Here is an 11,988-nt window from a genome sequence, read left to right on the forward strand (position 1 = left end):
GTAAACACTTTTCAATTTCTGTCCTTAATAATTATTTAACTGACACTCCAAAACTTAAGAAACTCTTTCAAAAGCCCTAAAATGACAAAAGTGGCCCAAGGTACTTTACCAGGGTTGGCTTAAATAAATCTGGAACGTCTCTTACTCCAAGCACCAGGGAAGAAAACTACAAGTCCAAATTTGTTTGTTGTTCGTTTTGAGACAGGGTCTCGCTACTTACTTCCGGTTATTTACCTGGCCTTGAACTCACCATGTAACCTATGTTGGCTTCAAACTAGTGTGGATCCTCCTGCCTCAGTCTCCCAAGTTCTGGCATCACAGGCGTGCGCTACCACGCCCGGCTAGAAATCCACATTTTAAAAGTCTACAATGAACCACAAAACCAGAACCGTAGAGCCTCGGGCCAGAGCGTCTCTTTCCGCACAAAACCCGTGCTGCCATTTTAGGGGCAAAGGAAAACTCCCTCGCGTTGGGAGGGGTTGTGTGCCAAGCAGCTCTCGGCTGGCGCCATGTTGGAAAGCCGCGGTCGGCGTAGGCCTCTAAGCGACAGGTCGTTATGTGCCGAGGACTCCCTAGGATCTTTGCCACCCCAAGATACCCCACTCCTACCACCAGGAAAAGAACGTGGCCGTCAAAATAAGGCCGACTTCTCAATAACTACCACACACCCACGCCGCTAAAAACAACAGCATTCCTCAGGACTGAGGAACATCTATCCTTGTAAAAAACGCTACCATACGCAGGACTGCGACGGCGCCTTACCTGTGCGGGCTTTCGGACGCCTGTAGTGCTCGTATTCGGAAAGTCGGCCGCCGCTCTTGCTAATGTTAAGCCCTAGGCCCAGGCCGCGGTACCGCCCAGCCCGATTATCGGGCTCCCAGAGCGGATAAGCCCGAGCAAATCTAAAAGAAACAATGGAATTAGAGGAGTCCGCGCGGAAGAGCAGGATGGAGGCTTCGGCAGCTGAGGATCCTCCCCTGCGACGGCGTCAGCAATCTCCCTGAAATGGCGGCGGCTGCTTCCTCGTACTCACATTCACCAACACACATACACACACAAACACACGGGGTCTCCCAGAGCCCTCAGCACGGACTCTCGCGATAAACTGCCCCGAGTTCTAGCCCGAACACCTCCAAATATCGCGAGATCTAGCTATGGCCTCAGCGACCGTGGCCCAATCTCGCGCAAGGATTGCGCCATAGATGTTCCCATCCCCCATTTGGAGAGGCGCCTTCCAGTTAAGTCCAAATCTCGCGAGAACCCTCCCCTTTCCAGGGCAAAGACAGTTGGTGGAGTATCTGTCAATCTTTCAGAGAGCTCCTAGCTGAGTGGAGCTCTACGCTCTTGTGCTCGAGGCGCCTCCTCGCAGCCATCGGAAGAGATCCCCCTCACAGCCGCCCGCCCCTCTTTCCGGCTTCCCACCCAGGTGGCTGTCAAGGTCGCCATAAGGCAATGTAGTCCCTGTGGCGGGAGGATAAAACGGTCATTTTCAGATTATTCGTCGAGGGTGAAGACAAAGGGAAAAGCATGTAAGAGACAAAGCAAGAAGAGGCCGTATAGGAGTCAAGGGTTGGGGGACAGATTAAAAAGTATTACCCTGCCATTTAGTGTCAGTGGGCTCGGTGAGCGCTTGACTGTCGAGCTTCGAAAAATCCTTGGAAACAGTGAAGAAAAGCACAGAGGTGAAGAAAAAATAAAACTCTGCTTCTCTCGGCAATAGGTTAGCTTGGTACCCCCTGAATTTAGCCTGGCCTCGTGTCTAGGTTGGTATTGTTTCCTCAAAAATACCCCCCTTATGGGCCGGGGATTTAGCTCAGCGGTTCTGCCGCCTCCCTCGCAAGCGCAAGGTCCCGAGTTGATCCCCGGTAGTAAAAAAAAAAAAAAAATACCCCCCTTTCCTCTAAATTTGTCTCCTAACCCTTGAAGACAAAAACCCTGACAATCCAATTATTAGTTTGTCACTTGTTTTTTGGTTAATATTGTGACAGAGGGAAGCACAGAGGTCATTGATTGTAGGGTTATTTTCCTCCCATATAAAAATGTTTGAAAGAATATTACTGTCTTCAAACAAAAGTCCTAGGAAATCTGTCAGCAGTTTAATGATGGAGCATAGAAAGGATTAGAAATGAGACCTTGGTATAGCCGCTCCAACACTGTGACTTTAGAGAAGTAAATTAACCTTTCAGAGCCAATCTTCCATTTCCTTCTATTGTCTGCCTGAGGCTCTGGGGTCAGTTCTCAGCGCTGCAAAAAAAAAAAAAAAAAATTACGGTATTATTAAAACAATTACTTCGAAGAAATGTAGATGTTAAGAATCTCCCTAAGGGCCCGGGATTTAGCTCGGTGCTTCCACCGCCTGCCTCAAAAGTGCAAGGTCCCCAGTTAGATCCCCCCTACCAAAAAAAAAAAAGAAGGAAACTCTCTAATCCAGATAATCTCAGGTTCAGGAGGTTGAAAGCAAGAGGATTTTAGCCTGGTGTAGTGACGCATGCCTGTAATCCCAGCATTTGGGAGGCTAAAGCAGGAAGCAGGAGGATGGGTGAGTTCAAGGCCAGCAAAAACCAAACAAAAAGGATCTTAAGTTTGAGGCCAGCTTGGCCTATGTAACAAGTTCCGGGCTTGCCTAGCCTACATAGCAAGATCTTATCTCAAAACAACAACAAAAAAAGGAAGCTTTGTCTTAACTTTCCACACATTTTCGGGATTTACCTTAAAAGGTTGACAGATATTTCATACTATTATTTCCTTCCCCACCTCAGTGCTGGGAATTGAACCCAGTACCTCATCCTAGGTATACCCTCTACCACTAAGCTACATTCTTGGACATTTCTTTTTTTTTTTTTTTGTACTGGGAATCGAACTCGATCCTTGCAGTGAAACCACTGAGCTAAATCCCCGGCCCCGACATTTCTTTTTTTTGTCTTTTTTTTTTTTTTTGGTAACAGGGATTGAACTCAGGACCTTGCACTTTCAAGGCAGGCACCAGAACCACTGAGCTAAATCCCTGGCCCCATTTTTGTCTTGTTTTTTGAGACAGAGTCTTGCTATGTATTCCACAGATACCCCTGAACTCACTACACAATCCAGGCTGGCCTCAAACTCCAGGCAATACTCTTGCTTCAGCCTCCCAGGTGCTTGGATTACAGATCTACACAACCATGTTCAGCTCTGATACTTCCATGTTTAAAATTAATTTTTAGGGCAGGGAGCTCAGTGGTGCCACCACCTGCCTCAAAAACTCAAGGTCCTGAGTTCAATCCCCGTACCTAAATAAATAAATAAAATTAATTTTTAATTTATACAAGAAAATTTATTTATATTTCCAGTACTGGAGATTGAACCTAGGCCCTTTGCACTCAGCTACCTGTCTAGCCTTTATTTATTTATTTTTTTGGTACCAGAGATCGAACTTGGAACCTTGTGCTTTCGAGGTAGGCAGCGGAACCACAGCTAAAGCCCCGGCCCTCCTAGCTTTTATTTTTTATGTTGAGGCAGAGTCTCCCTAAATCACTCACTAAGTTACCCAGCCCAGATTGGAACTTTGTCCTTCTGCGTCAGCCTCCTGAAAAGCTGGGATAACAGTTGAAGGAAGCGTATTTTACTTCCTATTTTCCTTAAAACTAATTTATAGCCAGATATGGTGGCCTGTAATTCGAGTACTCAGGAGGCTGAGACAGGAGGATTGCCAGCCTGGACTGCATATTCAACTACATAAAGAGACCATGTTTCAAAAGAACATAAACAGGGCCGGGGATTTAGTTCATTGGCACCCTGCCTGCCTCACAAACACAAGGTCCTGAGTTCGATCCCTGGTACTAAAAACAACAACAACAACAACAAAAATGTTAGAGACGAGCCAGGGTTACGTAATGAGTTTGAGGCTGTCAGGAGCTACATAGTGACCCTATCTCAAATAACCAAAACACTGACTTATATGAAGCATAATGGCAGAATGCTTATATGTATAAAGGCAGAGTACTTAGCAAACATGCACAAAGCACTAGCATCACAAATCAGAAAACACTCAAAATATTTTAATATAATATACCTTTCCATTTAAAATCATGAATCTCAAGTCACTCAGTTGCATATTTTTAGTTAAGGTCTCTAATGTCAAAGTTGGGTGTGGTGGCACATACCTGTAATCCCAACCCTCAGCAGTCTGAGGCAGGAGGATGAGGCTGAGTCAAGAGGATTGCTGCAAGTTTGAGGCCAACCTGGGCTACCATAGTAAATTAAAGGCCAGCCAAAAAAAAAAAAAGAAAGTCAGCCTAAACTGCAGAGTGAGACCCTGTTTGAAAAAACTAAAAAAACAAAACAAATATATACTAAGTATTCCTAAACTTAATATAAAGTTTGGTGGGGTTTTTTGTTGTTTTTTTTTTTTTTTTTTTTTTGGTACTGGGGATCAAACTCAGGTCCTTGTGCTTTCGAGTCAGGGGACAGAACCACTGAGCTAAATCCCTGGCCCAAAGTTTGGTTTTTTGATGGGGTTTTTTTGGATTGTTATTGGTTTTGGTTTTGGTTTGTTTCCTTCTTTCTTTGTTTTGGTGTACTGGTGATTGAACCTCAACTCAGGTGGGCAGAGTGGTGCACACCTACTATCCCAGCAGTCTGCAGGCAGAGGCAAGAAGATAGGAAGTTCAAGGCCAGATTGGTTGACGTAGTAAGACCATGTCTCACCACACAGGCCAGCCATAGTGGCATACACCTGTAATCCCAGCACTTGGGAGGCTGAGGCAGGAGGAGCACTGCAAGTTTGAGGCCCACTTGGGCTACATAGTGAGTTCAAGGCCAACCTGAATTACACAGTGAGACCCTATCTCAAAACAACAACAACAACAACAACAAAAATCCCAAAATTGCTGCAGGCCTTAGCTTGTCAATGGCTGTTTATGTTGGCTTTCCTTGATGTCTATTTCCTGTTACCCACTTGAACAGTTTTAGTTCATTATAATATACATGTTAATATTAAATTGCTAGACATGTTTCACAAATAAAACCCCAAAACGTATACACACCAAAAAAATATATACACGAAAAAGTCTCCCTCCCTTTCTCTTTCTCTATCTCTTCATATATGTATATATATATATAATATACATATATAAAATATCCTCTTTTTTTGGTTTTTGGAGACACAGTCTTGCTAAGTTGCTAAATTGATCAGACTAGGCCTGAACTTGCAATCCTTCTGCCTCAGCCTCCCAGAATACTGCAATTATAGATATGTACCACCATGCTAGGCTTCATGCCCATTTTATACAGATGGAATTAATTTTACCACTTCAGTGACCTTTTCCTGATTTTAATATATGAAATTATATCAGAAAAATAAGAAAAACTAAAAAAAAGGAAAAGAAATTGTATAATTCTGACCTACATTCCGTTTGTACTCGATTACCTAATCAATGTACTTACTGATTGAATATGGCACTTGTTTCAAATACTTACCTGTATATTGGCCATAATGTCAAGGGCATTCTAGTAACATATCTCAAAAGGAATTTATATAAATTTGTGAAGCCAGACCGGGGGTGTAGGTGAATGATAGAGCCAGTGCTTAGCAAGTGAGAGAACCTGGGTTCAATCCCCTGGACCCTGAAAATTAAAAAAAAACAAAACAGGTGTAATGGTAGTATAGACAGCTAAATTAGGTAGAAATAAACAGGCAGTCAGCTGGCCTCGGTGGCCCACACCTATAATACGAGCACTCCAGAGGCTGAGGCAGGAGGATCTCAGAGTTTGAGGCCAGCCTGGGCTACCTAGTAAGTTCAGGGCTGGACTACAACATAAGACCTTGTCTCAAAAAATAAAATAAAATAAAACAGGGGCTGGGGATTTAGCTCAGAGGCATAGCCACCTGCCTTGCAAGCACAGAGTCTGGAGTTTGATCCCTAGTACTAAAAAAAAACAACAAAACAAACTAAAACTATAGATTATCGACCAAGGTTAATGATGTCATCTATATGCCCTTGGTACTATTGGATCAATATTAGCCAAGCTCCTATGCTTGTAATCTTATTGGTCGATTGTAGTTTTGTTTTGTTTTTGTTTTGGTACTGGGGATCGAACTCGGGACCTTGTGGGACCTTGTGGTTTCCAGGCAGGCGCCGGAGCCACTGAGCTAAATCTCCAGCCCCTGGTTGATTAGTTTTGACCCATGTTGTACCCACCTCATGATTTTGCTCTATCAAGCTTTCTCAGAGAAGTGGACTCGTTGGCAACTGACTCTGGACCTCTCCTGTTTCTCAGGAGCTATTGCTATTCCCCAATTTTCCTCTTTTTTTTTTAACAAAATATTTATTGGTACATTTTAGATATACATAATGATAGCATTCATCATAGGGAATTTGTACCAGTAGATGATATATCTTGCTTTTTTTCCCCCATTCCCCTCCCCCCTTATGTACAAAAGCTTTGACTTTCCCCACTCTTTTTTTTTTTTTTTTTTGGTACTGGGGATTGAACTCGAGACCTTGCACTTGCAAGGCAAGCAGTGGAACCACTGAGCTAAATCCCCGGCCCCAAATTTCCCTACTCTTAACCTCTGTTCCTTAAAATTCATTCTTCATTTTGGGGAACATGTACTCAAAGTATCTGACATCTAGCAGGTTTGCAGTTACATTGTTCCCCTATATCACTGACATACACTCACTCCCAGCACTCAGGAGGTTTAGCAAGAGATCAGCAAATCAAAAAGTGCAGGATGGGCCTGGGATTTAGCTCAGTGGTTTTGCCACCTGCTGCCCAAGAGCAAGAACCCGAGTTCGATCCCCAGTACCAAAAAAAAAGAGTGCAGGAAGTGGTGCTACATGCCTGTAATCCCAGCACCAAGACAGGAGGATCATGAGTTCAAGGCCAGCCGGGGATATAATATTGAGATCTGAGCCAGCCTTAACTGCATAGCAACACCTTGTCTCAAAAAAGACGTAACAAAACAAAATAGGGCTGGGGATTTAGCTCAGTGATGCTGCTGCCTGCTATGAAAGCACAAGGTCCCAAGTTCGATCCCCTACCAAAATAAAAAATAAAAAATAATTAAAATTTAAAAACAGTAAATTTTGGATAGGAACAAACTCACAGCAAACTGGATTAGAGTCAGGTGCTGCATGGGGTAAGCTGCATGGTGTTGAGCAAGAGAATCCAGTTCTCTGTGGCGTTTCCTTCATCTCAAACGGAAGAGAAGTGCCAGTCAGTAGTCACACCTCACTAGCTGGTTTGCTCAGAAACAGAACGAGGATGCTTGAATGAAGTCCTTGGAAGACAACAGATCCCCGTGGAAGCAGCTCCTCCTCATTATGGGGCTCCTTCTTCATAGCTGCAGTAATACACTCAAAGTACTGAATCCCTTACAGCTGAAGTTCAATGCACAGACCTGACAGAAATACAGACTGCTGAAATGTGGCTCTCCATTCAGACTCAGATTCATTTATTGAGCACCTGCTATATGCTCACACCATCCAGAGGGCTTTCACATGCCCTGTTTCATTAAGTGAATGGGAATTGACAATGAGCAGATGGACATATCCAGAATATGGAAGGAAAGAAAAGAGACGCTCATGGCCGGAGGCCATTATGGCAAACGTGTGACATTTCTCTAGTTTCCCACACTCTCCTATTTAATCTCCCAGCTGTGAAGCAGTGAAGACTCTTTATCATATCACCACTAGCCTAAACATCACCTTTCTGCACTCTGTGTACTGTTCCTGAGAAGACTTCATTGTGCAAGCCAGAATAGGTGCTAAAGGTTTCTTCCTGAGCAATGGCAGGGTGGGGTGGGGGTGGGGTACTCTTTCTTGGCCTAAGGCTGTTATTGCTTCCCTCCTGGGTCATCACAATGTCTTGTCAGTCCTTTTCTCCATGTGTTTTTTTCTTTCTGTAATCTCTCTTCCTTAACCCAGCTTTAAAAATGCTGTACCAGCCGGGTGTGGTGGCACAAGCCTATAATCCCAGTGTGCTCTGGGAGGCTGGAGCAGGAGTATTGCAAGTTTGACCCCAGCTGGGCAACTTAGCAACTTATTGAGGACCCTGTCTCAAAATAAAAAATAAAAACATCCAGGGATGTAGCTCAGTGCAAGGGGCCTGGGTTTAATTCCTAGTACCGCAGATAGATAGGCAGGCATACAGATTATGCTACAGGACCATAGCTTGCTAGAAGAGTTATTGCAATGGACTTTCCTGCTCAAAACCTATGCTGAGGCCCTTCCTTGTGTTCTCTCCACCTTCTTAGAGATGGGAATCTCTGCCTCCACGTCCAGGCTCGAAGTGGGTGTGAGACCTGAGGAATAGGACAAAACAGGCCTGGGAATAGCTGGCCAAATGGGCAGGGACACTAGGAGGCCCTTATGATTGGATGCTACCATTCCTCAGTGTGGCCAAGTGTTGACATAGCTTTTGCACTTTTAGAAGCTAGAAATACGAATTTTTAGGTGAAATCTCTAGATTTGTTTAAAACAGCAGAAGTAAACTAAGACCAACAAAGTAAAAACAAAACAAAACAAAACTCCAAAAGAAAATATACCTTTGGGTACCAAATAAAACAAATCATATGTTGTCCCTTTTGCTTATTCAAATTCCACCAAAGCTCGAGCCCAGCTCCATCTTTGCCTCTCACCAAACCTTGTGTTTTCGGATCACTGTGCTCATCCCTGCGTAGCCCCTCCTGTGCAAAGAAAAGTGTTGGGAAGTCATAAGTACAAGGCCTGGAGGAAGAGCACCAGGGTACAAAGACATCTATAAGCCGTGCAACCTCGGACAAGGCCAAGCTCCCTAATCTCAGGTTCCTCTTCCCCCAAAAGGAGAAGACACCAAAAGATCTATCACCTGGGCATGAGGTGAAGATGAAAAGGTACTAGAGATATACAGTATTCACCACAATGGCTGACACAGAGCATGCTCTCAATGAATGCTCTCTCTCAGACTTACATTCTGCCATCATGGCCATCAACACACAGTTGCTAAGAGATTATTCTAGCCCAGTGACATAACATACATCTGTAATCCCAGCACTCCCTGGGGCTGGGGCAGGAGGGCTGGCCAGTTACAGCCCAGTTCAGGCAATTTAGTGTGATGCTGTCTCAAAGTAAAAAGGGAAAGGGCTGCGGATATAACTCAGTGTAAAGGCCCTGTGTTCAATCCCCGATACCACCATTACCACCACAATAAATAAATAAAAGGATTGTAGGTCCTGATTTCTGTGGTTAAAATCCCAGCTCCTCTACTTCTAGCTATGTGATTTGTGGCAAGTTACTCAACATCTCCTTGGCTTACTTTTCTTATCTGTGAAGTTCAGATAATAAGAGCTACTGAGTTATTATGAGCACAAAGTGGACTAATATTTGTAAGTCATGGTACAGTGACTGTCACAGTAGTACCTTATCACTGACAAAGTAAATGAAATGTAGCTAATTATATATCATGGATTGCTCTCTGATTGCTTCCTACATATTAGTTTTGTCTGTAACAGCCTACATACTGTAGCCCTCAGGACAAATTTATGCCTGTGCTTATTTTTATTAATAAAGGTTTATTACAACATAAGCATTAAAAAAAACAGTAAATTTTTAGTCCCTAGGAAGAACTATTTCAGGAGTATATCTGTATCCACTTACTTGAGGTTGGTACCATGGGCTACAATATTCAGGATAACTTTATTGGGATCACTGTGAATCCTGTTCACCAAACTCAAGATATAGTGTACCCAGCACACTGGTGCACCCCTGTAATTCTAGCTATGGGAAGCTGATCCAGGAGGATTGCAAGTTTGAGGCCAAGGCAGCCTGGGTAATTTAGCAAAGCCCTATCTCCCTAGCTCAAAATAAAATTAAATCAAAAAGGCCTGGAACCCAGGCATGTTTGAGGCCAGCCTGGGCTACATAGTGAGTCCAAAGCCAACCAGAACTACACAGTGAGACCCTGTCTCAACAACAACAACAACAACAACAACAAAGGTCTGGAAATGCAGCTCAGTGGTAAAGTGCTTGCCTAGCATGTACACGGCCTGGACTCAATCCCTACCACAAAAAGAAAAAAAAAAAAGCCTGGCATGGCAGTGCATACCTGTAATCTTGGTACTTAGGAGGCTGAGGTAAAAGGATCCCTGCAAATTCAAGAGCAGCCTGAACTACATAGTGAGACCCTGTCTCAAAACAAAAACAAAACCCTAAAATAATAGCATATTTGTATACCATTTCACACTTTATAGTTTTCTAAAAATTAACCCATTTAGTACTCTATGTTTATCTACTTGAATTCAGTAAAATGAATTGATCATAGAATCTGCTTCTAGATGAAGCTAATTTATATATATCAGCAAAGTAGTTAAGGAGATTTGTGTGTGTGATGCTAGGGATTGAACCCAGGGATTTGAACGTGCTAGACAGGTACTGAGCTACTGAACTACACCTGCAGATCTGAGAAATTTTTTTCAATATTGTTTATGAAACTTTTTTGTTTTTTAGTGTTTTACTTTTTTGAGAAAGGGTAGGCAATCTCACTAGGCAGTTCAGACCAGCCTTGAACTCACTATGTAGTCTACCTAGGCTGGCCTTGCACTTACAGTGATCTTCCTGCCTCAGCCTCCCAAGTGCTGGGATTCCAGGCAGGCATGTGCCATCACGCCTGGCCTTGTTTATGAAAGTTTTTTTGGTTTTGTTTGTATATTTGTTTTTCTTTTCTGGTGCTGGGGATAGAACCCAGGGCCTCAAGCATGCTAGGCAAGTGCTTTAGTACTAAGCTAGCTACACTCCTAGACCATTATGAAAACTCAAATATACCTTGAGCGCATCACATACTTTTTTTATTTGTTTGTTTTTCTGAGACAAGGTCTCACTATGTAGTGCAGGCTGGCCTAGAATTTATTATGTAGTCCAGGCTGGCCTTGAACTCTCAGTGATGCTCCTGCCTCAGTCTCTCAAGTGCTGAGTTTACAGGTGTGTGCTACCACTCCCAGCCATCACATTTTTTTGGTAATGGGGATCGAACTTGGGACCTTTCGCTTGCAAGGCAGGCAGCAGAACCACTGAGCTAAATCCCCGGACCTATCACATATTTTTTAATTAATTTAAAAATTTTTATTAATACATGTTTGTAGTACGTGCAGTTTACAATCATCTGGGGAGTGGGTACATGTATATGATCACTTATTTTACATTTAACATTTTGCATTATTTCCTTTATTATATATTTATAACTTTTTCTCTGTCCATGCTTTTTTTTTTTTTTTTTTTTTTAGTACCAGGGATCGAACTCGGGTCCTGGTGGTTGCACAGCAGGCGGCGAAACCACTGAGCTAAATGCCCATCCTTGTCTATGCATTTTTGCAGAACTAAAGATTGAACCTAGAACCTTTGTTTTGTTTTTTTTTTTTTTGAGACAGGGTCTCACTATGTAATCCAGGCTGGCCTTGAATTCACTTTGTAGCCCAGGCTGGACTCGAACTTATGGAAACGTTCCTGCCTCAGCCTCTTGAGTGCTAGGGTTATAGGCATGTACTACCAAACCCTGATTTTTATTTATTTATTTATTTATTTATCTACTGAGACAAGGTCTTGCTATATAGTTGAGGCTCACCTTGAACTCACTATTGTAGCACAGTCTGGCCTTGAATTAGAGACAATCTTTCTGCCTCAGCCTTCTAGAATTACATGCATGCACCACAATGCCTAGCTGAAGCTAGGACTTTTGAATTGAGGTATATTGTAAGCCCTTTTCTTTTTTTTTTTTAAAAAAACCAATATTCATTTCACCACCCGCTGAGCAAGTGCAAGGGCCTGAGTTCGATCCCCAGTACCAAAAAATAAATAAATAAATAAATAAATAAATATTCAAGTTTATTAAACAAATTTAAAAAGATATTATGCTTAATTTTCTTTTTTTTTCTTTCTTTCTTTTTTTTGGGGGGGGGTACCGGGGATCGAACTCAGGTCCTTGTGCTTGCGAGGCAGGCAGTGGAACCACTGAGCTAAATCCCTGGTCCTAAAATGT

At 43.0% G+C, this 11,988-nt stretch overlaps 1 protein-coding gene across 4 annotated transcripts in view; it reads right to left on the minus strand.

Moving 5' to 3' along the window:
- Rbm39 (RNA binding motif protein 39) overlaps nucleotides 1–1,060 on the minus strand; it is a 34,255-nt gene extending 33,195 nt beyond the window's left edge. For 2 of the 4 annotated variants that reach the window (XM_087188955.1, XM_021246832.2), the window contains exon 1: nucleotides 763–1,060. The gene's annotated coding sequence lies outside the window, so the exon portion shown is untranslated. The remainder of the gene's footprint in view (nucleotides 1–762) is intronic. The other 2 variants (XM_004867861.4, XM_004867860.4) reach the window with 1 other exon arrangement.
- Nucleotides 1,061–11,988: the final 10,928 nt, after the last annotated feature.

This window comes from Heterocephalus glaber, unplaced genomic scaffold (assembly GCF_053883595.1).
Source record: "Heterocephalus glaber isolate CG9 unplaced genomic scaffold, H.glaber_assembly_v1.0 deba00001532, whole genome shotgun sequence".
Lineage (NCBI taxonomy): Eukaryota > Metazoa > Chordata > Mammalia > Rodentia > Bathyergidae > Heterocephalus > Heterocephalus glaber.